We start from the raw sequence: 24,188 nt of genomic DNA, 5'->3' as shown, positions 1-24,188 counted from the left end.
GCTGGGCACCAGGGGGCTTACCCTGGCGGGCCTCATGCCAAAGGTTGCTGATCCCTGATTTAGAATCTTGTAAAGTGTATGAGTAGTTTACATTTTTCCGTCCAGTGTTCAGAACTTTGCATTTAACGACATTGAACTTCATTTAGTACCATGCTGTCCATTCATCTAGCATGTTTAGGTGTTTCTGAAATTCCTTAAACTCCTTTGTGGTCCCAAATAACCTGTATAGCTTTGTGTCATCTGCTGATTTTGCTTCTTGTCTACTTACCTCCCCATTTTCCATCATTTAATAATTACATTTTATATATAGTATATATGTTTGTGTGTATAATACTGGACCAACTACAGAACCTTGAGGCACCCCACTTTTACCTTCTGCCATGATGAAAATTGACCATTTAATTCTGCTTTTAGTTGTTTTTCTCCTGACCTAGATGACACGAAGGGACTGTTTGCACATGTCGGGGCCGGGGATGGGGGGGATCATATTACATGGCAGACACTTTTCTCTTGATTGTAATGTTATCCACTGTTGATCAGCCTGTGAAGATAGGCCCTGAAAGGATTAGTAGACCCTGGAGGATCTACTAGCAAAGTATTCTGCAGTAAATTAGGCCAGGTCTACACTATAAATGTACATCAATATAAGTGTGCCACTTAGGGTTGCCAAATAACCCCCGGTGTAGGCAGTGCTACATCAATGGGAGGCCTTCTCCTGTCGACATAGCTACTGCCTCTCACGGGGGTGGAATAACTGCGCTGCCAGTGGAAGCTCTCCCATCGTCATATTAGCATCTTCATTTTGCTACTGCAGCTTTTCAAGCGTAGATCTGCCCTTTACAGAAAACTAGCCCATAGATTTACAGTGTTAGGAAACATATGGTGATGCATCTAGTGAAAGTTAATAAGAAAATAATTGAACTGTAGCTGGTATCTTATTCAAGAAAACAAAGGCAGCAGGAGACTTTAGGGTAGTTATGAGTATAATAACTTCAAAAGGGAATGAGGGCCCACAGAGTGGCCTCAGTGTTTGGTACCTATGTGTGGCAGGGGAAAAGCAAGCAAGCAAATAGGCATCTTGGTTTCAGGGATCATTTCAGGCTCCAGCATTGCCCACTAGTAGCACAAAGAAGAAAAATCTAGAGGCTAGAGCCCTGAACTGGGAACCAGAAGACTTGAGTTCAGTTCCTAGCTTAGCTACACACTTTCTTTGTGACCTTGGGAAAGTCATATAATCTACTCTATGCCTGAGTTTCCCCACCTACTTACTTACCTCATAAGGGTGTTGTGAGGATAAAACTCATAAACCATAATTTATTAGATGGCCATAATACTCATCAAATGCAGTGACTTTTTTTTCCCACTCCCCTCCCAGTGGTAATCTACTAGAAACACTATTCATATTAGGTTCTCTCATAAACTATAATAAACTAGTTTTTCTTACCACCAATTTTAAACAAATGTTTTGTAAAACGTTTAGGAACTTTGAGTGTAATGGCTTGAAATAACATTGTTGTACCCAAAATGAAGTGGCTATTACTGAACAACCTAGATTTGTGTCAGTACAAACAACGCTTTCCACAGTTCTGATCAAAATAATACAAAAAGTATCTTTTCGCACCTGTAAATGTAGCGGGAAATGGAGACGCTATTGGAGAACGTCAGAACTCCAGAAGGAAATAAACTGTTCTTTTTATTTTTACTTGGAAAATAAGCACAAGAGACTGAAATGTTGGTTGGTTGTTTCGCTCATATAGAAATTCATGGTGTTGAGTGGAATTGAAAAGTCTAAGCAAATTAGCTTGATGTGCTCTGGAAGCAAGAAATTGTTCCATCATTTAAGTTTTTTGTGAAGTTATGGAAACAACATAAGACAGACATGCACACATGGAATTTAAATCAATTTTCCATGCTTGAGTAGAGTAAGTGTGAAGTCAAGTCACCCAACCAAAATGTGTATTTCTAAAACAACAATTTAGGGCTGTTTTAGGGAGATCACTTGAGGCAATGTGCTCTTGTTGTAAGAGGCTGTTTCACCTATTTGGGATTATGGAGACCAATGAAGACTTTTTACTCTTAAATTGCTACTAATCCTATTTTTTTTAAAATTTGTCCAGGTTGAAACACTTTATCATCGAAGTTTGACTGTCTCTCAGCTTGCACAAAGCATAATTAAGACCTGTTGCACTCCCCCCCCACCCGACCCCACCCCCGCTAGGGTCAAAGTATAATGTTCAGCTGGCTGGCATGCATGAATAATCCATCACTGTGAATCATTAACTTACAAGACCAGTTACAGTAATTGTGTCTTCTTGCAAGGTATGAAAATGTTCAGGGAAATAATTTATTTCTCTTGCTGGCGCATTTTATAATTCATTTATTTATTTTAGAATGCTTTATGCATTGGGTAGCATTGGGCTGTAAGCTGTGAACCAGATTTGCTTGAGGTTAAACAGCTGAAAGGGAGCAATTTTATTTAAGTAAACTTCTCCTAACTTTTTCTTTGAATAAAGGAAATAGGTGTTGGAGGGAATAAATGCATATCCTACTCTGAAACTGTGTATTTCAAGTTAATTTAACCTCTTCCTCCTTTGGTACATATAAGGGATGATGATGCATGTTGCTTTGGTTAGAAATAAAATTAGAAATCATGAATAAGTTTATTAAAAGGCAAAAGTTAATTTGCATATGATAAATATTGTATTTGGAAAATGGATAGCATTAACATAGTACGGTAATAAGCAGTGATATGATCAGTCAGGCACAAAACACTAATACTCAATGTGTAAAAAATTAAACTCATACTGTATTTAGCCTTATGTTTTTTGTTCTAATATAGTAAATGATTACTTAATGATATATATATGACAGTTATACTTTTCTGAAGGGCATAAACTGTGAGGCAGTATAGCTTACCACATAACATTTGAAAGGGCTTCATAAATCAGGTTATAATCTCCCTAGTAGTTATGGCTACCTCACCTGGCAGGAAAAATGACACTATGGGCAGGTCTTCACTACCCACCAGATCAGCAGGTAGTGATCGATCTATCGGGGTTCGATTTATTGCGTCTCGTCTAGATGCGATAAATCGATTCCCGACCGCACTCCCCATCAACTCCAGCTCGCGAGAGGCAGAAGTGGGGTCGACGGGGGAGCGGCAGCGGTTGTCTCGCTGCCGTCCTCACAGCCAGGTAAATCGACCTAGATACGCCAACTTCAGTTGAGGTCGACAACCCCCACTCCCCTCCGCTGTAGACCAGGGCTTAGTAACATTGGCCTCTTTGGATTTTCACTGTTGTCAATGGGGTTTAAACTACTAAGGTCTACTTAGTCTGCAGCCATTCCACCATAGGTTGTGACCTCCTCAGCTATCCTAAAATAAGCAAAGTGAAGCTGGGCTAGTATTTGGATGGGAACTCTCAACACAACCCTCAGGGAATGATGGTGGGAGTCTTGCCTTCAAATTGGTACTGAATCAATATCCCAGAATAAAGGCACAGTGCTTCTTTTGTGGTGTGGTGGCAAGTTCATTATTTTGGTTGAAATGTAACCAAGGACCTAACTGTTTTCATTAAAGATCCCATGGTACTCAAGTAGATGTGGGGTTATTTTAATCCCCATGTATTGGATGTTATGCTCTGTCAATATTTACTCCTATATCTAAATTTCCCCTGCATTTTTAACTGGAGAAGATATTCTTTGCTTATTCGTTTAAACAAAAAGACAAAAAAAAACCCTCGTGTCGTGTGGTGGTGTTAAATAGTTTTATTTCTGTAGCAGGTGAGAGATTCTTGTGTATATATGGCAAAGTCTTCAAAAATGAGCATTCGCTTTTGCATGCCTGTTTATATGTGTGCTTGGGTAGCCAGTTCCAAAGCCAACTGAAGTCAGTAGGAGCCTTTTTATTGACTTTAATGGGCTGGTATGACGACCTACAGGAATAAGTTGTACTGCCATGTTATCTGCTCTAGAAGGGAGAAACATTAAAAATACATCCATTTATCCGTTGAGTGGCAAGGGAGGAAAGGGAGTGAAGTGGCTCATTGGAATATCATAACTGACTTTCCACTTGAATTTCTGAAATATTGATTGTGCAAATGAGTACATGTGTTAACGCATGAATGTAACCAACACCCAAATTATACGGTGACAAGCACTTTTGAAGTAGTTATAGGTATCCGGATGTCTGAAAGCAGAAAAAGGTTAAATCTGAACATAATGGACTCCTCTGGACCAGCATAGAAAGTCTGGTGAAAATAAATCTCTATAGACTTTAGGGTTATGTGTATCAGGGTGTTTTTTTATTTTTTGTTTATGATGTATTACTTGTTTTTGTTTTTAAAACAACACTACATACTAGTGGAATGATGGAAGCTCAGGAGTTTAGTAAAATGTCCATACTGTGGTAACTACCCCAACCAGATAAAACGTGAAACGGTGAGTTCCTAAAATGACTGACAGAGAAGGGATCTACATTGTTGACAGGTTTCTCATCCATCATATTGCCCAATAAATAATAGATTAGTATCTGGGTTTGACAAATTTGGCTCCTACTAATCTGAAGATTAAGCTCAGGGGTTAGGATGGAAAATCTCTGCATGGCCCCATGCAGGGGCATGAGTTTCTGATACTCGTATTGAATGCCTTAATCCATAGATGATCTTATTAACTTAAGTGGGACATCTTTCGACTTGGTATAAATAAAGTTATTGGTACCTGGCCCTAAAACAATAAAGCAGCTTTTTGTACTAAACTTGACTGGAAAGTAATTTACTATTGAGGCTGATCAAATAGCAGAAAAAAAATTGACTGTTTTATTTGACTTTATTTTTACCACTATATGACAACAAACATCCAACCAGCTAGAGACCTCGTCTATCATTGCATCCAGGGGCGGATTAGGATTTTGTGACGCCTCTGGACCAGAGCAAGTGGAAGCTCCCTAGCACTCCTACCAAGGAGTAGGGTTGGGATCCAGGGGCAAGCCCTCACTCCCCGAGCGGAGCATGGGTGAGTGCAGCAGGGCAAGCTCCTGTGCCCCGATCCTGCTCCCTGGCAGGAACGCCGGGCAGAGCAGGTCAGGGTGTGGGGGCACCCATTTTTCCAGGGGCCCCCAGTTGGCCAGGGCCCAGGGCATGGGCCCCATTGGCTAATCCGTCATTGACAAATATTATGATGCAGTCAAATTATCTGAAACATCTCTGTAAAAACTCATCAAATAAAATAGCTGACCAAACCTACTTGCCATAGGCTTAAATTCCACTTCCTGCCTCCCGTCTTTCCTACAGTAGGCTGATGCTGTATCTCATCTTAAGTCCTTTTTAGTGCCTAAGTTCTCCCCCCTTCCCTCACTCGCTGCCAATATTACACTGTGTTCCCTTTCTCCTTCCCTATATTTTGTCTCCTTTCTACATACAGTGTCTTTCCTTAACTTATCCTTTTAAGGATGAGATTTTTCAGAAGCAGCTGAGTGATTTAGGATCCCAAGTCCCCTTAACTTTCATTTATCCTTAGGCACTGTTGAAAATCCTAGCCATAATCTTTCTCTATGCTCACACCCATCCCCCTCCACGCACCTTCATGTGGGGCTTCGAAATTTTTCCAGACACCTAACGGTTTAAATCTATTAGACACAAAGAAAGACGAAAGGAAGATGATCTAGTTTTTCAGCTGTAACCCCAATGTCAGAAACATTGTTGCTAATTCTCATGACTCTCACAAGTCTTGTGATATTTTGTATTTTTAAAGCCCCAGCTCCTGGAGTCAGGTGATTATATTAGAATCCTAGCTTTTATTTTTTAAAAGAAATTAGTTTCTAGCCCCCATGGTTGTAAAGAAAACTTGAAAATGCAAACCCTGAAGACTTAAAAATGAGACAGCAAAGAAAAAGAAGCACAGGTTTATTACTTTTAAAACTTAACAATTTTTAACCAAATTTCATGACTTTTGGGCACCTGACTCGTGAATTTGGTATATTTGAAGTTTGCAATATTGGAGAGGGCAATCCCTCTTCCACCCCAAACTGCTGGGAAAGAGATTCCTGCCATGATTATTTGCATATCAGCCTCTGGCTAATAAAAACTTGAACCTTTCCCAAAGTCTCTCTCGTCACTGGAAAGAAAAGGAGTGTGTGTGTTCGTTCGTTCGTGCTCGCGCGCGCGCTCGCTCTCTCTCTCTCATCCACCCTGAAAATAATTTAATGTTAAAAACTTAATTCTTATATCTAGTGAAATCCTCTTTCAACATTTCCAGTTTGCTAAATATATTCCAGAATTTAACACTGCAAATACCAGAAGTCGCTGCGCAGTCCATATATGACTGATAGTTGTATCTGGATACATGGGTTGTATGTTAATGAGTTGATATGCTGGATACCTTTTTATATGAAGAAAACGTATTACTGTTCCACCTGCATTGCCTGTTGGCTTGCCCAATTATCCCTTCAGGTTCAGTTAATCTCAATGGAACATTTTTGATTTTCAGTAGATTTTCTTCAACATAGTATACTGAATGGAGTCATGTTTATAGAACAATTAACTTGAACAAAAGAAAAGGGGTCAGGTCTTTATCTGGAGTAAATTGGCATTGCTCTCTTGGAATTCAGTGGTACTGTATCAGTGTACACCAGCTGAAGATCTGGCCCTGTGTAGTGACCATCCTCCAGGATAGGTTGTAGATCCTTTACGATGCACTGGAGTGGTTTTAGTTGGGGGATGTAGGTGATGGCTAGTGGCATTCTGTTACTTTCTTTTTTGGGGCCTGTCCTGTAGTATGTGACTTCTGTTTCTTCACTTCCCCAGGTGGGTATTGTAGTTTTAAGAATGCTTCATAGAGATCTTACAGATGTTTGTCTCTGTCTGAGGGATTGGAGCAAATGCAGTTGTATCTTAGGGCTTGGCTGTAGACAATGGATCGTGCGATGTGTCCTGGATGAAAGCCAGAGGCATGTAGGTAAGTATAGCTGTCAGTAGGTTTCTGATATATGGTGGTGGTTATGTGACCATCGCTTATTTGCACTGTACTGTCCAGAAAGTGGATCTCTTGTGTGGACTGCTCCAGGCTGAGGTTGATGGTGGGGTGGAAATTGTTGAAATCATGGTGGAATTCCTTCAGGGCCTCCTTCCTATGGGTCCAGGTGGTGAAGATGCCATCAGTGTAGTGCAAGTAGAGTATGGGCGCTAGGGGACGAGAGCTGAGAAAGCGTTGTTCTAAATCTGCCATAAAAATGTTGGCATATTGTGGGGCCATGCAGGTACCCATAGCAGTGCCATTGACTTTAAGGTATAAATTATCCCCAAATCTGGAATCGTTGTGGGTGAGGACAAAGTCACAAAGCTCAGCCACCAGATCTTCCGTGACATTATTGGGGATACTGTTCCTGATGGCTTGTAGTCCATCTTTATGTGGAATGTTTGTATGGAGAGCTTCTACATCCATAGTGGCTAGGACGGTGTTTTCTGGAAGATCACCAATGGATTGTAGTTTCCTCAGGAATTCAGTGGTGTCTCGAAGATAGCTGGGAGTGCTGGTAGCATAGGGCCTGAGGAGAGAGTCCACATAGCCAGACAATCCTGCTGTCAGGGTGCCAATGAGATTATGGGGTGTCCAGGATTCCCAGGTTTATGGATCTTCGGTAGCAGATAGAATACCCCTGGCCGGGGCTGTAGCGGCATATCTGTATAGATTTGTTCCTGTGATTCTTCATTGAGTTTCTTGAGCAGATGGTACAGTTTCTTTTGGTACACCTCAGTGAGATCAGAGGGTATTGGCCTGTAGAATGTGGTGTCTGAGAGTTGCCTAGCAGCCTCTCATTAATACTCCGACCTATTCATGATGACTACAACACCTCCTTTGTCAGCCTTTTTTATTATAATGTTGTTTCTGAGGCTGTGGATAGCGTGGTGTTCTGCACAGCTGAGGTTATGGGGCAAGTGATGTTGCTTTTCCACAATTTCAGCCCGTGCACGTTGGTAGAAGACCTCTATGTAGAAGTCCACTCTGTTATTTCAACCGTTAAGAGGAGTCCATGCAGAATCCTTCTTGTAACGTTGGTAGGAAGGTTTCTGTGGGTTAGTGCGCTGTTCAGTGGTGTGAACTGTCAGTCTAAAAGGGATAGCTAAAGTGGCCAAGCTTCAAATGACCTACTTTAATATAGGTAATATTCCTGTACTGTATTCTGAAAGGCATCATTTGGGGGCACAAATCTTACATTTAGTAGTGTCTAACTAGATCTCTCTTTTGGTCATACTTTTTCTCTCTTGACAATTTACCAATAAAATCTATTATTTGAAACCACTACAGTTGGATATGGGATATTAAGTGGAGGGAATTGCTGATGAGCACCCCATAGGGAAACTGAGTTTAGAGATTAACAGAGGGAGGGAGTAACGAATGGTTTAAGCACCGAGTCATAGGCAAAGTGAGTTGCAATCCCCCTCCCCGTAGTGTTCAGTGAATGGCAATGATAAGGGACATTGTGGATACAGGGAGAGACAAATAACCCATGGTGCACAAGGTGTGGTTACATTGTAGCATTTGTAATGTCATGGGCTGATTCACTACAGAAGAAAGTCAGATTTTTAGTTTTTCAAATAGATACAAGGAAAACATCTGCTGCATAAGTGCAGAATAAAGATTTTTCTAACACCAACAAATTTACAAGACGTGTTTAGTATTAGAAGCATATGAGTTTAGAGATCCGCTGTGACCTTTCATGCACATAATTGCAGCTGTGATAAGTGAGTTTTCAAGTCTCATTGTATTAAGTTTTTAAATCCTTTATCTATAGTCATTGCAGTGTCACTCCTGATACATAGAAATCAATCCTGAAATTCAGCTGATCATCAGAAAAAGACCACCTCAGGTTGCTGCAGCATAAGTTTAATCTTACCTAGTCTAGCAAAAGAATAAAATATAATAATGGTTGCTATAGCAGTAGTAGTATTTGTTTTTGTTAACTCCTGTAAGCATGTCTGGGGCCATGTAAACTAAACTACATCACTCTCACAAAGTACAACTGCATATGCTGTTAACCAAGCAGGGCCTGCATTTTTATCCCCATTACCTGTATGGGTATGTCCTTTCTAGGAAGCCCTCAATAACATATCCCGCTTGAGGCTTGGCTCTTGTACTTAATCAACTAATTTGTTACCATATTAAACAAAAGTGGAAGTGAAACATCAAATGTTTGGTGGCATGTAATTGTGCACTTAAACGAGGCTGGACACTTGCAAGTCGGATCGGCCTCTAACCCTTTTCCTTAGGGCTACTGTAAGTTAAGTTGGCTCGTAATGGCCCTCTCTGGGTCCACTCTCTCCGAACGAGTCCTGTATGCTAGGGGCTGTGAGGATAGAGCTGGGAGAATAATGGAATTATTTGGTTTGAAGGGCTGAACTGAAAAAGCCAAAAAAAACCTGGTTCAATGAGAAGACATCTTTCTTTTCTGAAGTTTTCATCCAAACAACCTCCTTCCCCAAAAAAGTTCCGTTTTGAGAATTATTATTTTTCTTTAAACAATGCCACGATTATACAACTCCATGGATGTAAATTGGGTTCAATTTCTGTCAGTCAGGAAAGCTTGTCATCAAAATTGTAAAAATTATGCAGTGCACAGTATCTCTTTAATGATATGATTTGGTTATTTGCTATAAATTATTGTAACATTCAGATTTTAAATGAATCATACATGCCCTTTTTAACTAAATGTTTTAACTAATGTCTGCTTAAATAACAAACCTAGGACCAAAATCTACCCTCTGCTATATCCATCCAGTCACAAATGAGATTGCGGGGCAGTGAGGGTGCAAATTAGCTCATTGTGAAAACTATTCCAACAGTTACAAGTTGCCAGATCTGACCCTGTACAGACTTCTTTGTTTTAATTGTGCCAGTTGTCCCACATAAATAAAATGTGGTGGGCAATTTCACTTGGAGAATAGAGAGAACTCCTGGAACAGCAGCAATTGTGCTGAACCTTTTATCAGGAAGACTTGAATAGAGATGTATGTCAAAGCCAAGGCCACCCTCCCAATACACAGCCTGGGTACTGGACTGCTGACTCCACTGGGGAGCCAAGTGGGAGGAATCTGCTCCAGCAGCACTCCCAAGTCAAGAGAAACAAACCATTCAGAACAAAGACAGAATTGTTCCCATATTATGGGATTATAATTATTAAATTCTATGGAGTGTTTTATCCCTAAGGGCTTCAATGGAAACAGGATCAGGCCCCTCACAGCTATTTGGAGACCTGACTTAAGTCAGATGAGTAAGTCCACAGCCGGGAAGTACAAAAACAGAGGGAAAAATTAACTGAAAAATTTCAAACTTCAAGGGGGAAAAAAGTATTACTTTGGCTACTGGATGCAAATCTATGTCTGAAACAATTTCCCTATTCCCGTGAAGCCCTATTTGCATCAAGGACTTAGAACCAGATTCTGATTACATTTACACCAGTATAACTCCACTGAAGTCAATGGAGTTACTCTTGATTTAAGCTGGTGTAACTCAGACCATTAAATTCCACAAAAATAAAATAAGGAATCAGTGGATTCTATTTATTTAAGGATGGCATCAAAGAGAGCATTAGCATTAAAAGATGTCACACAATGTGTGAGGAATGCCAGTTTATTATTACAAAGTATTTGTTATAAAATAACTAGCAGACCTTGCTTCTCCAACGTTTTTCAGCTTTATAGGCAATTACTGTATACAAGATGAAAGACTGCAGCAGCCACAGCCATTGGTGAGCTCCCAGACTGCAATTATCCTTGGACGTGATTACATGAATCAACAAACTGTCAGGATAGCCACAATGCTAACAGCCAACCAACAGACATGTTTTAAAAATGGGACTACAAGGCACATCAATAGGCCAACAAAGCTTCCGAAGGGACCGAGCTAGTCCTGGCAGCTTCTGTACTGGCAGCTGTTGTGAAGCCAGACAGCTATGAGACTTGTACTGGCAGAGTGCTGAATCTATCACCATCCGGTTAATAGAGCTGTACTGGCAGTGGTTCTGAACCTGGCCAAGAACTATAAATGATTGCGACCAAAGCCTGCTGAAAGAGCTGTTTTAGGAGGGATGCAAAGCCCAACCAGCAGAGCTGCAATGGCTGCAAGTTTGAAACAAGCCTGCCCATAAAACTGGACTTGTGCAAAAACTTCCAAAAACCACCTAAGGAAAAATGGAAGGAAAAAAGTAACTGGATAGATACTTATTTCTAAAAGGAGATCGCAGAAAAGGGAGGGAGTCATTCAGTCTTCATAGGTGTATTCATTACAAATCTGAACTGTATGGAGATACAGGAACTATCATGAGCAATTAACCACATTCTTCAAGTATTTCTCTGTCTCTGATGGGATATCCCATTACAAGATCTGTTTGACATAAAATAAGTTAATGAAGCGTTCCTTCTTAGATCTGCTGAACAACAGACTGGATGTCCAACATGTAGTCAGGCTGAAGTGTTATATACTGTAACTTCATATAGTGAAAGAGACCTGTCATAAATATAAAGGGAATATAAAATCCCTCCTGGCCAGAGGAAAAACCCTTTCACCTGTAAAGGGTTAAGAAGCTAGGATAACCTCAGATTCTGTTTTGTTTAAATGCTGATAAAATAAGCTGTGCTGAATGGAATGTATATTCCTGGTTTTGTGTCTTTTTGTAACTTAAGGTTTTTACCTAGAGGGATTCTCTATGTTTTGAATCTGATTACCTGTAAGGTATTTACCATCCTGATTTTACAGAGGTGATTCTTTTACTTCAATTAAAATTCTTCTTTTAAGAACCGGATTGCTTTTTCATTGTTCTTAAGATCCAAGGGTTTGGGTCTGTGTTCACTGATGCAAATTGGTGAGGATTTTTATCAAGCCTTCCCCAGGAAAGGGGGTGTAGGGTTTGGGAGGATTTTTTTGGGGGGAAAGATGTTTCCAATCGGGCTCTTTCCCTGTTATATATTTGTTTAAATGCTTGGTGGTGGCAGAAATAAAGTCCAAGGGCAACAGGTAAAATAGTTTGTAGCTTGGGGAAGTTTTAACCTAAGCTGGTAAAAATAAGCTTAGGGGGTTTTTCATGCAGGTCCCCACATCTGTACCCTAGAGTTCAGAGTGGGGAAGGAACCTTGACAAGACCAAAGACAACAAAAAAATTTAAGACTTTGTACCATTTTTGATGCAGAGGATGTTGATTACTCAGCACTGATATAGTTGAAACTAAATAGTAAGAAATCCGAAAATATCATGTACAGAAGAAGGTCCTTTGTCCCCAGAGAGGTTTCATTTTAAATCAGCTCCACCTCAAACTTTACTTGGCCTTGCATCCTTCCTGCCCTGTTAATAATATCAGCCTTCTTTATTTCCATCTGCTGCTTCCATCTCCAGGCATCATTTCCCTTGCTATTCCTGTTTGCCAAGCCACCACGATCTCCTCATTCAGATCCTTCCTGAGAAACACTTCTTCCTGGCTGGAGAGGCTCCCATGGCAGCAGAATTAATGCTGTTCTGAGCAAGGGGGCCAAAAGGCAGCACATATATCCTGCCTAGCGTACCACGCTGCCCCTTAGCATTCCAGTGTGCAATGGGGATGGGCAAAGAGGGAAATGATCCAGTGCTATGCAGCTCCTTTGCTCACAGTGGAGAACACGTGCAACAGCCGTGGGGAACTTCTTCAGTCACAGAGGAAGGTACAGGATCTCTGGCATGGTTTAAGGATATCATTCTCCATTATATTATACAAGGTTTTAGAATGATTCCAGTAGAACCCTATAGGACTTTTTTCCACATGGAAATCAATAGCACTCTTAACAGTGACTTCAGCGAGAGAAGGATCAGTCCCCAAGTAGTAACAACTTTAGGGTACTGTCAGCCTAGCGCACATTCACATGACCCATCTAGAGGTGAAGGGATCACTATTCTATTCCCAGTCTTCTTGAGCCTCCAATTCGTTGAGCTCTTTAGTCTTCCAATTCTTGATATTCAAAATCCGCTATCATCTCGTTTAACACGTAATAGCTGATGTGTGCCCAGGAATTGCCCACTACGGTACTAGCATGTAGTTCATCACTGTGAAGCACTTTGGGACACTTTCAATATATGAGAGTATGCATGGAGTTTTAAGTCTCTGAGTTTGTGTATGTGCTTTGATCTTTGTTTTCAAAGTTTGGCAGCTGTAAATGCCTTCACAAAGTAAGAGAGACCAGGTGAATGAGGTAATGTCTCTTATTGGACCAGCTTCTGTTGTTGAGAGAGACAAGTTTTCACGCTTACACAGAGCTCTTCTTCAGGTCTTATTTGATAATTTTATTTTCTGCTGATACTGTAATATCAGAAGGCATTACAGCAATTTCTGTAGCATAAGTGACAGCTTTCATTACTTATAAAAGCATACTTCAGTACATGCGATAACATCGCCTTTAGACTTAAACTGAAGTGATGCCATCTGGCAGCTGCGTATGGTGAAACTTAGCTACTGCCCTTTTAATTAAATTATAGTTGGGAGTTAGCTTCTGGGATCACACTGATCTACCAAATTTCACAGTAGAATACAAAATATGTGACTCATTTAAATGATGGAATCTGTGATATGTCTGAGAGCAGAGGGGAAGATCTTCTTAACGTGTAGAGTTTCTTTAAAAATTGAGAACTCATTGCTGCCTCTGATGGAAAATTATTTGACCCAGTGTTGTTCAACCCCTCACATCTCCATGTCTCCTTTGAGGAGTCTTCCCCAGGTCAGCCCATTGTGGGGAGGGTACTGCACCCACCTACCCATAGAAAAAAGCAAGGGGTTGGCTCTTGCAGATCTGTCATATTTGTGGGTATCTCAGGGAGCCCACTGGGTCCCCCATCTCTGAGGTACAAAAAAGAACATCTGGGATGATCCTGAGCCATAAAACTAGACAGCTGGCAGTGTGTACTGAGTGCCTTTATAGATTTCCCAGGACAGCTACATCAAAGAAGGGACGGTCCTGGGAAAATCTGGACAGGTGGCAATCTTAGGACCCTCTGGAAACTAAGGCCCCACCTCCAGACTCTATGCAGCTTTCTCCTTCTCCAACTTAGCACAGTTGTAACGGAACCTCCTAGGGCTTCCCCTCCTTTAAGGATGCTCAGTACTAGAACAGGTCAGGAACCAGAATTTCCAGTCTGTGGGAAATCCAACATATCAAACTCTTTTTTTAGTGCCAAATTGAAACAAACAACACACTTCTGAAACTTCCCACAAAATGCAAATTGAATTTTTTAAATTAAGACAGTTAAAACATTCCATTTCAATAGCATTGATATACTTCATTTCATTTTGAATTTTATCTAATTGAAATAGACACTGCACCAAAAATGTTTAGGTTTTTTCGACCCTCCTCTACTCAGTACTTCCTAAAAACTGGGTCCCTTGAAGGTGTTTCAAGTTGGGCACCCAAAATCACTAGTCGCTTCTGAAAGTCTTGGTAAATTTAGATCAACACTTTCAAACTTGGGCTCTGCTAACGTTCGGAACTCAAACAAAAGTAGTCTCATTGTGAGAGGTGCTGAGCACCAAGAGCATGTATTGAAGCCGACACACTTTGTGTGTCAGCCCTGCTGAAGCTCTCACTGTTGAACACCATCACTAGGCTTCTGGGTTTGGACCCACATGCTGGTCCAATGTGCTATAGAACTTTCCTTTGGTTTGGGTAGACCCAAAGCATGGACTCCTTTCCTCCAGGCTCACTCCATAGGCATAGATTCTGTCTGGTAGCCCTTCTTGGAGATATGGCTTCACAGTCCTGCTGCCTTTATTCCAGTGCTGAACACACTTTTCACGACCTCCGAAACAAGTTCCCCAGTAGCATAAGGATACCTTTTTTCCTAGAGCACCACCCTTATATTTACTCTGGTTTACCCTTTGGGGGACAAATGATAGTTGAAACAAGTAGATCTAGGCTTTGCAGAAGGATTTCTAAAATCACTCTTTCTTCAGGTGGAGGTAGGAGCTGAGTCTTTTAGGGAGTTCAGGACCTTGTCTCTCTTCTCTTCCTGCATATACCTGTCTTTTGCTTCTGGTCATTTTTCTAAAAATGGCCAGTGACAGAACCTACCTTCTAGAGACTTCCAGTACCCCATCAGGTGATCGCTATGGTTAGCCTCAAGCCCCATCTTGTGATCCAAGTCAGTTGTAGGTGATCTGTAGCTTGGGCACCATCGACCTGGAGTCTAAACTTGAAAAACTGGTTTACACTGGGCAGTAGCCACCTCTTTGTCCCGGGGGATCTTCATTTTAATGGACAATCATCAGGGTTTAACTGCCTCCATTGTTAGCTTTCTGTTAGGTACAGGAATTTCTCCTGACACCTCCTGTGCATTTCAGCTCAATAGGGAAGGTACAGAGCCCAGGTGAAGGATCTGTACAGTCTGATAATCGAAATGGTGTTTAGGAGGCTAAATGTAGGTTCTAGTTTGAAATAGGTACGGCATTCATAGGCTGAATACAAACAGGTTCCCTTAACCGGCACAACCCACAGAAGTTGGTAGCTGTGGAAATGAGGCCACTTCTCCTTAAGTGCCTGAATATGAATTTAAGTGCCTACTCTATCCATAGGGTATCCAAGCTTGTGTCTTTTGGCCACAGCCTCACAACACTCTAGTGGAGGAGAGAGCATTATTGTTGGATTAATTGTTAAAATTGAGGGAATAAGAAGATTGAATAAGCTGTCTGATTTGCTTAGCTGCTTTTTGGGACCAAGTGCTAACTACCCTGCAGGATTGAGCCCCATTTTGGAAGATGATTTTAAAAAAAAAAACTTTGCATTTTTGTTTTTGTTTGTTTGTTTTTAAATGGCACTTTCCATTCATCCCTAGCAGATATATAGCTTAGGCAATCAGACATCTTGAAATAGCATGCTTGATACCAAAAAAATCCCAAACCTTGTGATATCTCTTTAAATGTTATCTTTATGGGGACTCTTGTTTGTTTGTTTGTTTGTTTTTTGTTTTTCTTTGATTTAGTTCCATGTACATTGGCTCTATTGGCTAATCTCCCATCGTCTTTGAAATAACTTTGCTGTCACTTCTGTGAGGTGTACAGAACTGCAGTCAAAATGAAATTGACTTCAGGGTTTCCTGCTTCAGAAGCCAATGACTGTGAATCAACAGCTGGTGTTAAAATGTCATAACTTTATTATTAATATTCATGGAGATTAAAATATAAATGTAATTGCACATTGCTAAGGCAAACATACTCAAACAAGTTTGATGCTTGACATCTGTCCATAGCAACTCTGTGACAAGATCATAAGCTCATATAACTATATTAAACTCTCCTGAATACTCAGTTCTTCCGATGCAGCAAGTCAAACAAATGTGCATATCATGAACCAGCTGACTCACCGGCTATGGGCAACCAGAGTATAACAGGCACTAAAATGCTACTGATGAAACACAGTAATAATGCCTACATGGGTGAGCAATCTTGCAGGGTTGTCATGGTAAATTTTGGGAAAAGCCATGGTAACAATATCGCAAGTTATGGAAACCTCTGAGCAGGAGGGGGTTGGAATCACAGTGTTTATCATTTTTGTACCAACCAAGCTATCTTACAGACCTCTTAATACAACTCTTGCAGTATTCAGAATAGGGGTATCTGACCACTTTATTGACAACTGGTTACTGTTCCTCACCCTCAGACATCCTTCTCCTGGCTGCCCACACTCTAATTTTTGTTTAAAAATCTGGCCTTTAAACCAATGGCTCTCAACCTTTCCAGGCTACTGTACCCCTTTCAGGAGGTTCTGATTTGTCTTGTGTAGCCCCAAGTTTCACCTCCTATTTAAAATCTACTTGCTTACAAAATCAGATATAAAAATACAGAAGTGTCACAACACACTATTACTGAAAAAATGCTTACTTTCTCATTTTTACCATATAATTATAAAATAAATCAAATGGCATATAAATATACTTTTCTGTGTGTGTGTAATATATATAAGCCTAAAGACCAACTGAAATGAAGGCCCTATTGTTCTGTGTTTCTGCAGCACCTGGTAGACAGTCCTTGCTCTGAACAGCTTGCATCTAAGTAAACAGGATCGGCAAAGAGCAGGGGAAAAGGGGTATAACAAAATGACAAGGGAAAATGTCATGTTAAATCCATGATACGTTGTTGGGTTTGGGGGGGGGGTGGAATTTAGTTGAGAGGTGATTACTTAAAGAAAAAAAACAAGAGAAAGGGAAGAGGACACTGCAGGAAGGGAGGCTGGGGGCAGACAGGGCAGTGCAGGAACAGGGGAGGGTATGTTCAGGGTGCAGTATAGGAAAACTTGACTGTCCAGAGGACAAAGACAATTGGCCTGTGGGATACTTTTGGCAAACTACCAGGGCATGAGTCCAGTGGGGCTGCGTCTACACTGCAAAGCAAGAGGGCTTGAACCCTGGCTTCTGGCTTTAACCCGTCACCCCTCTGGGGTTCTGGGACACTGGATCTGAGCCGTAGGTTAGCATGATTTGTGTGTAGACAGAAGAGAAGTTAGGCTTGAGTGTGAGTTGGAACCCTGGATTTACTGCTCTACATAGCAAACAAAAAACCCCACCACCGCGAGCGCAGCTCCACCAGAATCCCCTCTAGCAATCTTTTTGTCAGTCTCCCTATGTTAGGGCAGCAAGTTAATTGAGAACATCTTGTAGCACAGAAGCAATTCTGTCAAACTTCTGCATCTATCCCTTATTTATTCCTCTCTGAACAAGTGAACACAGTCAGTTCTGTCACCTGCACCCAAACGCCTCCCCTAGCAGTTGCCTGAAGTTCTGTTCTTCAGATCAGAAATGAAAAGCTGCTGATGCTTCCTGCTCCCCACTCCCCAAGTGTTGTTTTGCTTGCAAGTAGCTAAGTGTGATCTATAAAATGACAATTCTTAGTCTAATCCCTGTGTGCCAGGGAGCTGAGGATAAGGATCATGAGTTTATTCTGGAAAGTTACTTTATTGAAAAGTCATAAGGATTATTTGTTTATAAAATTAATAAGTGCATTGAATGTGTGACCAGGCAAACAAAGGACTACACTTTTTTTTTAACCTGTCTGGGCATGCAGAAGACTAGAGTTTGACACTTTGGTTCTGCTCATTTAGAAACTCAGAAAAATCTTGGCTTGCAGGTGATGCTAGGCCACTTGAGTGTCTCTTTAACAGTGTGTACAATGAGCTGTGTAGTGTAGCCAAACAGTGTAGAGTAGGAGCTTTGATTCTGCCTCCTCTCAGGTCCTTTTGGGGTGGTTACTAGTGCCAGCCTGGTGTTCAGGGAGTGCAGTCCTCTGTCCCATCCGCTGACCCAATCACCGCTCTCTTACACCATTTAGACCAGAAGTTACCCCTCCTGTTGCCATACAGGAACAAAACTGAAACTGCTCCAGCCAAGGGGGAGGGTAAGTGAAAGCCACTCCTGAATACCCCCTACCCTGGTCGTCTTTGAGGGTTTGGGGGGATACAACAAGGCAGTTCAAGTTGAATTGTCTTGTTAGAACTGACCCCCCATTGGGTGAGGCAACTCCCATCTTTTCATGTACTGTTATATATATCTTCTTACTGTATTTTCTACTCCATGCATCTGATGAAGTGAGTTTTAGCCTATGAAACCTTATGCCCAAATAAATTTGTTAGTCTCTAAGGTGCCACAAGCAGGTTTAAAACAAATAAAAGGAAGTTCTTCACACAGCGCACAGTCAACCTGTGGAACTCCTTGCTTGAGGATGTCGTGAAGGCTAGGACTTTAAACAGGGTTTAAAAGAGAACTAGATAAATTCATGAAGGTTAAGTCATTAATGGCTATTAGCCAGGATGGTAAGAAATGTTGTCCCTAGCCTCTGTTTGTCAAACGGTGGAGATGGATGGCAGAAGAGAGATCACTTGATCATTACCTGTTAGGTTCACTCCCTCTGGGGCACCTGGCATTGTCCACTGTCGGCAGACAGGATACTGGGCTGAATGGACCTTTGATCTGACCCAGTATGGCCATTCTTATGTTCTTATGTTTGTTGTTTTTGCTACATGGCTACCTCTCTGAAACAGATGTCTAATGGAGTGGTCCCTTGGGAATAAAATACAATTAAAATTTTGTGGCTTACAGTTTGTGTTGCAAGTGAACCCTACGAAAGATATAGTCTTGTATTCTGTTCAGTTCTGGGTGCCACATTCAGGAAAGATGTGGATAAATTGGAGAAAATCCAGAGAAGAGCAACAAAAATTATAAAACTTTAGAAATCATGATCTATGAGGGAAGACTGAAAAATCTGGGTTTGTTTTCTGTAGAGGGGGAAGATTGAGGGGGGACATAACATACCTTTTCAAGTACATAAAAGGTTGCTACAAGGAGGAGAATGAAAAATTGTTCTCATTAGCCTCTAAAGAAAGGCAAGGAGTAATGGGCTTAAGTTACACCAAGGGAGATTTAAGTTGAACATTAGGAAAAACTTTCTGTCAGTGTGGTTAAGCACTGGAACAAATTGCCTAGGGAGGTTGTGGAATCTCTGTCAGTGGAGATTTTTTAAGAGCAGGTTAGACAAACACCTGTCAGGGATGGTCTAGTTATTGCTTAGTCCTGCTTTGACTAACATGCAGATGGTCTATTGGGGTCCCTTCCAGTTCTACACTTCTATGATTTGGTGTGTTTTGGGAAGGGATGGGGACCTTAATAAGCTGGTCTGTGTAGAGAGAATTTTGTGCTAGGATACAGATATGTTTCCCTCTAAGGAAGCCCCTTTGCTGTAACTAGGCAAGTAGTTACACTGGTACAGTATTTTGGGAACTAAGGATTTGATACTATATAGAACTCGTGATAGCCGCTGTCATGTTTAACATACTAAGGATTTAACCTGGGACCTCTAAAAAGTGAGAGCTCTACAGTTTGAGTTATGGAGCCAAGCCTGTTTAGCTGAGGCTGTTGCAGACCCATATCCTCTAGATCAGAGGTGGGTAAACTACGGCCTGCGGGCCACATCCAGCCCATGGGACCGTCCTGTCTAGTCCTCGAGCTCTTGCCAGGAGGCTAGCCCCTGGCCCCTCCCTTGCTGCCCCCCAGCCCCCACAGCCATGCCGCTGTGCGGGCAGCACTCTGGGCGGTGGGGCTGTGCGCTCCTGCCGAGCAGAGCAGCAGCGTGTCTAGCTCCGGCCGGGCAGCACGGCTGCCAGAAATGCTGCTCTGAGTGGCATGGGAAGGGGGCCAGGACTGGGGTGTTGGATAAGGGGTGGGGGTTCTGGGGGTGCAGGCAGGAGGCAGTTGGATGGGGCAGAGGTTCTGAGGGGTGGGGATGGTCGGGGACTGGGAACAGGGGGTGTTGGATAGGTGTGGGATCCGGGGGGGGGGCAGTTAGGGGCACGGGGTCCCGGGAGGGGGCAGTTAGGGAACAAGAAGTAGGGGGGGTTGGATGGGTTGGATTCTGAGGGAGGCAGTCGGGGCAGGAAGTGGGAGGGGGCGGATAGGGGGTGGAGGCCAGGCTGTTTCGGGAGACACCGCCTTCTCTACCCGGTCCTCCATACAATTTTGCAACCCCAATATGGCTCTCTGGCCAAAAAGTTTGCCCACCCCTGCTCTAGATTCTGCACAGAGGGGTTCTGTAACACACACTCACCAGTGGGTTTCATTTGCATAGCATTTTTCATTTTCAGACAAACGCAAAGTGATAGTTATGGCTTACAACATCCTATTGAGGCATATAAGTACTTCATCGTTCCCATTTCACAGGTTTGGGGAGGGAGAGGAGGAAGACTTGGGACACAGGAATGTGAAGACCTCGAGATGAAAGGTTAAGTGCGTCATTCTTAGTACTGAATTGTCTAGTCTATTGAATCATCTTGTGCAATAGATCATGTCCATGCTGCCTAGCAGGGACAGCAGTGGGTACATTAGAGACACGTAATATAGATGGAAAAATGGTATTGTAGTGGCTTATAGGAAAAAAAAATTAAATGAAACCCTGAACTGAAAGAGATGATATCAAAACTGTTTCATTGAATAACTTCTCTGCAAGTTTCACTCTTTTTAAAAACTTTTCTTTAAGACTTTTTTTTAAAATCCTTTTTGCCCAAGCCTCAAACCCTTCTATCTCCTCTGCTGATGTGTTTTACTGAAATTCATGAAAACCAGGCCACCATAGATCATAGAATATCTGGGTTGGAAGGGACCTCAGGAGGTCATCTAGTCCAACCCCCTGCTCAAAGCAGGACCAATCCCCAATTTCTGCCCCAGATCCCTAAATGGCCCCCTCAAGGACTGAACTCACAACCCTGCGTTTAGCAGGCCAATACTCAAACCATTGAGCTATCCCTCCCCCCTAGACAATTGGCATCAGGTTTGCCAAATAGACCTGGTACAATTGTTTGACAGTGGTAAAACTAGGACTTAATTTTTGTTGAGAGCTGGAAGTCCCCAGTGAAAGAGGGAAAGAAACATATGGGTGGGGTTAAGAATAATTTACAGAAGGGGCTGAGTGTTTGTCATGTCTAGCGGCAGCATAGCCCTGTGGATAGGGCACTGGACAGGAACTCAGGAGACATGAGGTCTGTTCCCAGCTCTGCCACTGATCTGTTGTGAGACCTTGGGCAACTCACATCACCTTTCTGTACCCGTTTCCACTCCCATCCTTGTCTGTTTAGATTATAAGGTTTGTGGAGAAAGACTCTCTCAACATGTTAGTACAGTGCCTAACACAATGTGGTGCTGATGAAATACAAATAATCTGTTAATCCAAGTATATGCTAATATTTTTTGGTCACTGTGAATACTCAAAGTTGAGCTACCCTTTGGTAATGAACAGAAAAATGTCACTAAAGCAGAATGTTGCCACACATAATTGTTTCTTAATGTTAGGTAAATGTCAAGCTGTAGTCAAGTCATTTATCAAAAATAAATATGAAGGAGAAAGACATTTATTTTCACAGTAGGTGACATGCTGTGGTGATTTTTCTACTGTAGTGACTTAATTTCTGGTACATCAAGAGACACGAGGTTGCATCATCAGGTCTGATGTAACCTCTTTTGTGAGGAAGCTGAGAGTGGCCATTCCACCTGGCAACATCAGATTCTGAAATCCTTTTACTTCCAATAATTCAGAAGTCCTCTTTCCAACCTCAAGAAGAGGTCTATGACGCTCAGAAGTTTCTCCTTCGTCAGCAGAAGTTGATCCAATGAAAGATATTACCTTACCTATTTTGTGTGTCTCATATCCTTGGCCCAAAAAGGCTACAAAATCATTGCAAACTTCATAGACCACATCACTTGGAACACTGAGGCCACCCCATGAGCTACCCACCTTCCTGGCTCATCTGGTAAAGAAGTCTCTCTGGCTTCTTCCACTGAAGGCAGGTTCCAGCTCCAACACTTTAGAAAAGTAGGTGACGGAGCCTGCTTTGAAACTGAAATAATAAAAGAAATGTGCTGGATTCTTGTGTGTTAACTGATTATTTTTTTCCCAAATAATTAGTTTTAAACACCTCTTTCTGTAATGTTCACAAGGATAAGAGACAGCAGTCTCAAATAACAGATTCATTATTATGGAAAAGACTTATATTTTTTAACAGTGATGAAGGCCACTAATGTTCTACAGAAACTACTCTGAGCCCTGGTCTACACTAAGACTTTAGGTCGAATTTAGCAGTGTTAAATCGATGTAAACCTGCACCCGTCCACACGATGAAGCCCTTTTTTTTCGACTTAAAGGGCTCTTAAAATAGATTTCCTTACTCCACCCCTGACAAGTGGATTAGCATTTAAATCTGCCTTGCCGGGTCGAATTTGGGATACTGTGGACACAATTCGACGGTATTGGCCTCCGGGAGCTATCCCAGAGTGCTCCATTCTGACCGCTCTGGACAGCACTCTCAACTCAGATGCACTGGCCAGGTAGACAGGAAAAGAACCGCGAACTTTTGAATCTCATTTCCTGTTTGGCGAGCGTGGCTAGCTGCAGGTGACCATGCAGAGCTCATCATCAGAGGTGACCATGATGGAGTCCCAGAATCACAAAAGAGTTCCAACATGGACTGAACGGGAGGTACGGGATCTGATCGCTGAATGGGGAGAGGAATCTGTGATATCAGAACTCCGTTCCAGTTTTCGAAATGCCAAAACCTTTGTCAAAATCTCCCAGGCCATGAAGGACAGAGGCCATGAGGGACAGAGGCCATAACAGGGACCCAAAGCAGTGCCACGTGAAACTTAAGGAGCTGAGGCAAGCCTACCAGAAAACCAGAGAGGCGAACGGCCTCTCCAGGTCACAGCCCCAAACATGCCACTTCTATGATGAGCCGCATGCCATTTTAGGGGGTTCAGCCACCACTACCCCAGCCGTGTCATTTGACTCCTTCAAGGGAGATGGAGGCAACACGGAAGCAGGTTTTGGGGACGAAGAAGATAGCTCACAGCAAGCAAGCGGAGAAACCGGTTTTCCCGACAGCCAGGAACTGTTTCTCACCCTGGACCTGGAGCCAATAGCCCCCGAACCCACCCAAGGCTGCCTCCGCGACCCGGCAGGCGGAGAAGGGACCTCCGGTGAGTGTACCTTTTAAAATACTATACGTGGTTTAAAAGCAAGCATGTGAAAGGATTAATTTGCCCTGGCATTTGCAGCTCTCCTGGATGTACTCCCAAAGCCTTTGCAAAAGGTTTCTGGGGAGGGCAGCCTTTTTGCATCCTCCATGGTAAGACACTTTACCACTCCAGGCCAGTAACACGTACTCGGGAATCATTGTAGAACAAAGCATTGCAGTGTATGTTCGCTGGCGTTCAAACAACATCCGTTCTTTATCTCTCTGTGTTATCGTCAGGAGAGTGAGATATCATTCATGGTCGCCTGGTTGAAATAGGGTGCTTTTCTTCAGGGGACACTCAGAGGAGCCCGTTCTTGCTGGGCTGTTTGCCTGTGGCTGAACAGAAATGTTCCCCGCTGTTAGCCACGGGGAGGGTTGAGGGGGTAGCCACGTGGTAGGGAGAGGCAAAATGCGACCTTGTAACGAAAGCACACGTGCTATGTATGTAATGTTAACAGCAAGGTTTACCCTGAAAGAGCGTAGCTACTGTTTTTATAAAATGTCTTTTTAAATACCGCTGTCCCTTGTTTTTTCTCCACCAGCTGCATGTGTTTCAATGATCACAGGATCTTCTCCTTCCCAGAGGCTAGTGAAGATTAGAAAGAGAAAAAAAAAAACGCACTCGTGATGAAATGT

General features: G+C 42.3%; 1 protein-coding gene across 3 annotated transcripts in view; it reads left to right on the top strand.

Moving 5' to 3' along the window:
- Nucleotides 1-24,188, top strand: part of SERPINI1 (serpin family I member 1) — an 80,409-nt gene that overhangs the window by 12,642 nt on the left and 43,579 nt on the right. The window contains exon 1 of one of the 3 annotated variants that reach the window (XM_084639876.1): nt 2,301-2,319. The exons of the other annotated variants lie outside the window; for them this stretch is intronic. The gene's annotated coding sequence lies outside the window, so the exon portion shown is untranslated. Of the gene's footprint in view, nt 1-2,300; nt 2,320-24,188 lie in introns of those variants that run through there. 3 annotated transcript variants of the gene reach the window in all.

This window comes from Lepidochelys olivacea, assembly GCF_965140295.1.
Source record: "Lepidochelys olivacea isolate rLepOli2 genome assembly, chromosome: 9".
Lineage (NCBI taxonomy): Eukaryota > Metazoa > Chordata > Testudines > Cheloniidae > Lepidochelys > Lepidochelys olivacea.
The sequence above is the reverse complement of the archived record's forward strand: the minus strand, read 5'-3'. Positions and strand labels throughout refer to the sequence as shown.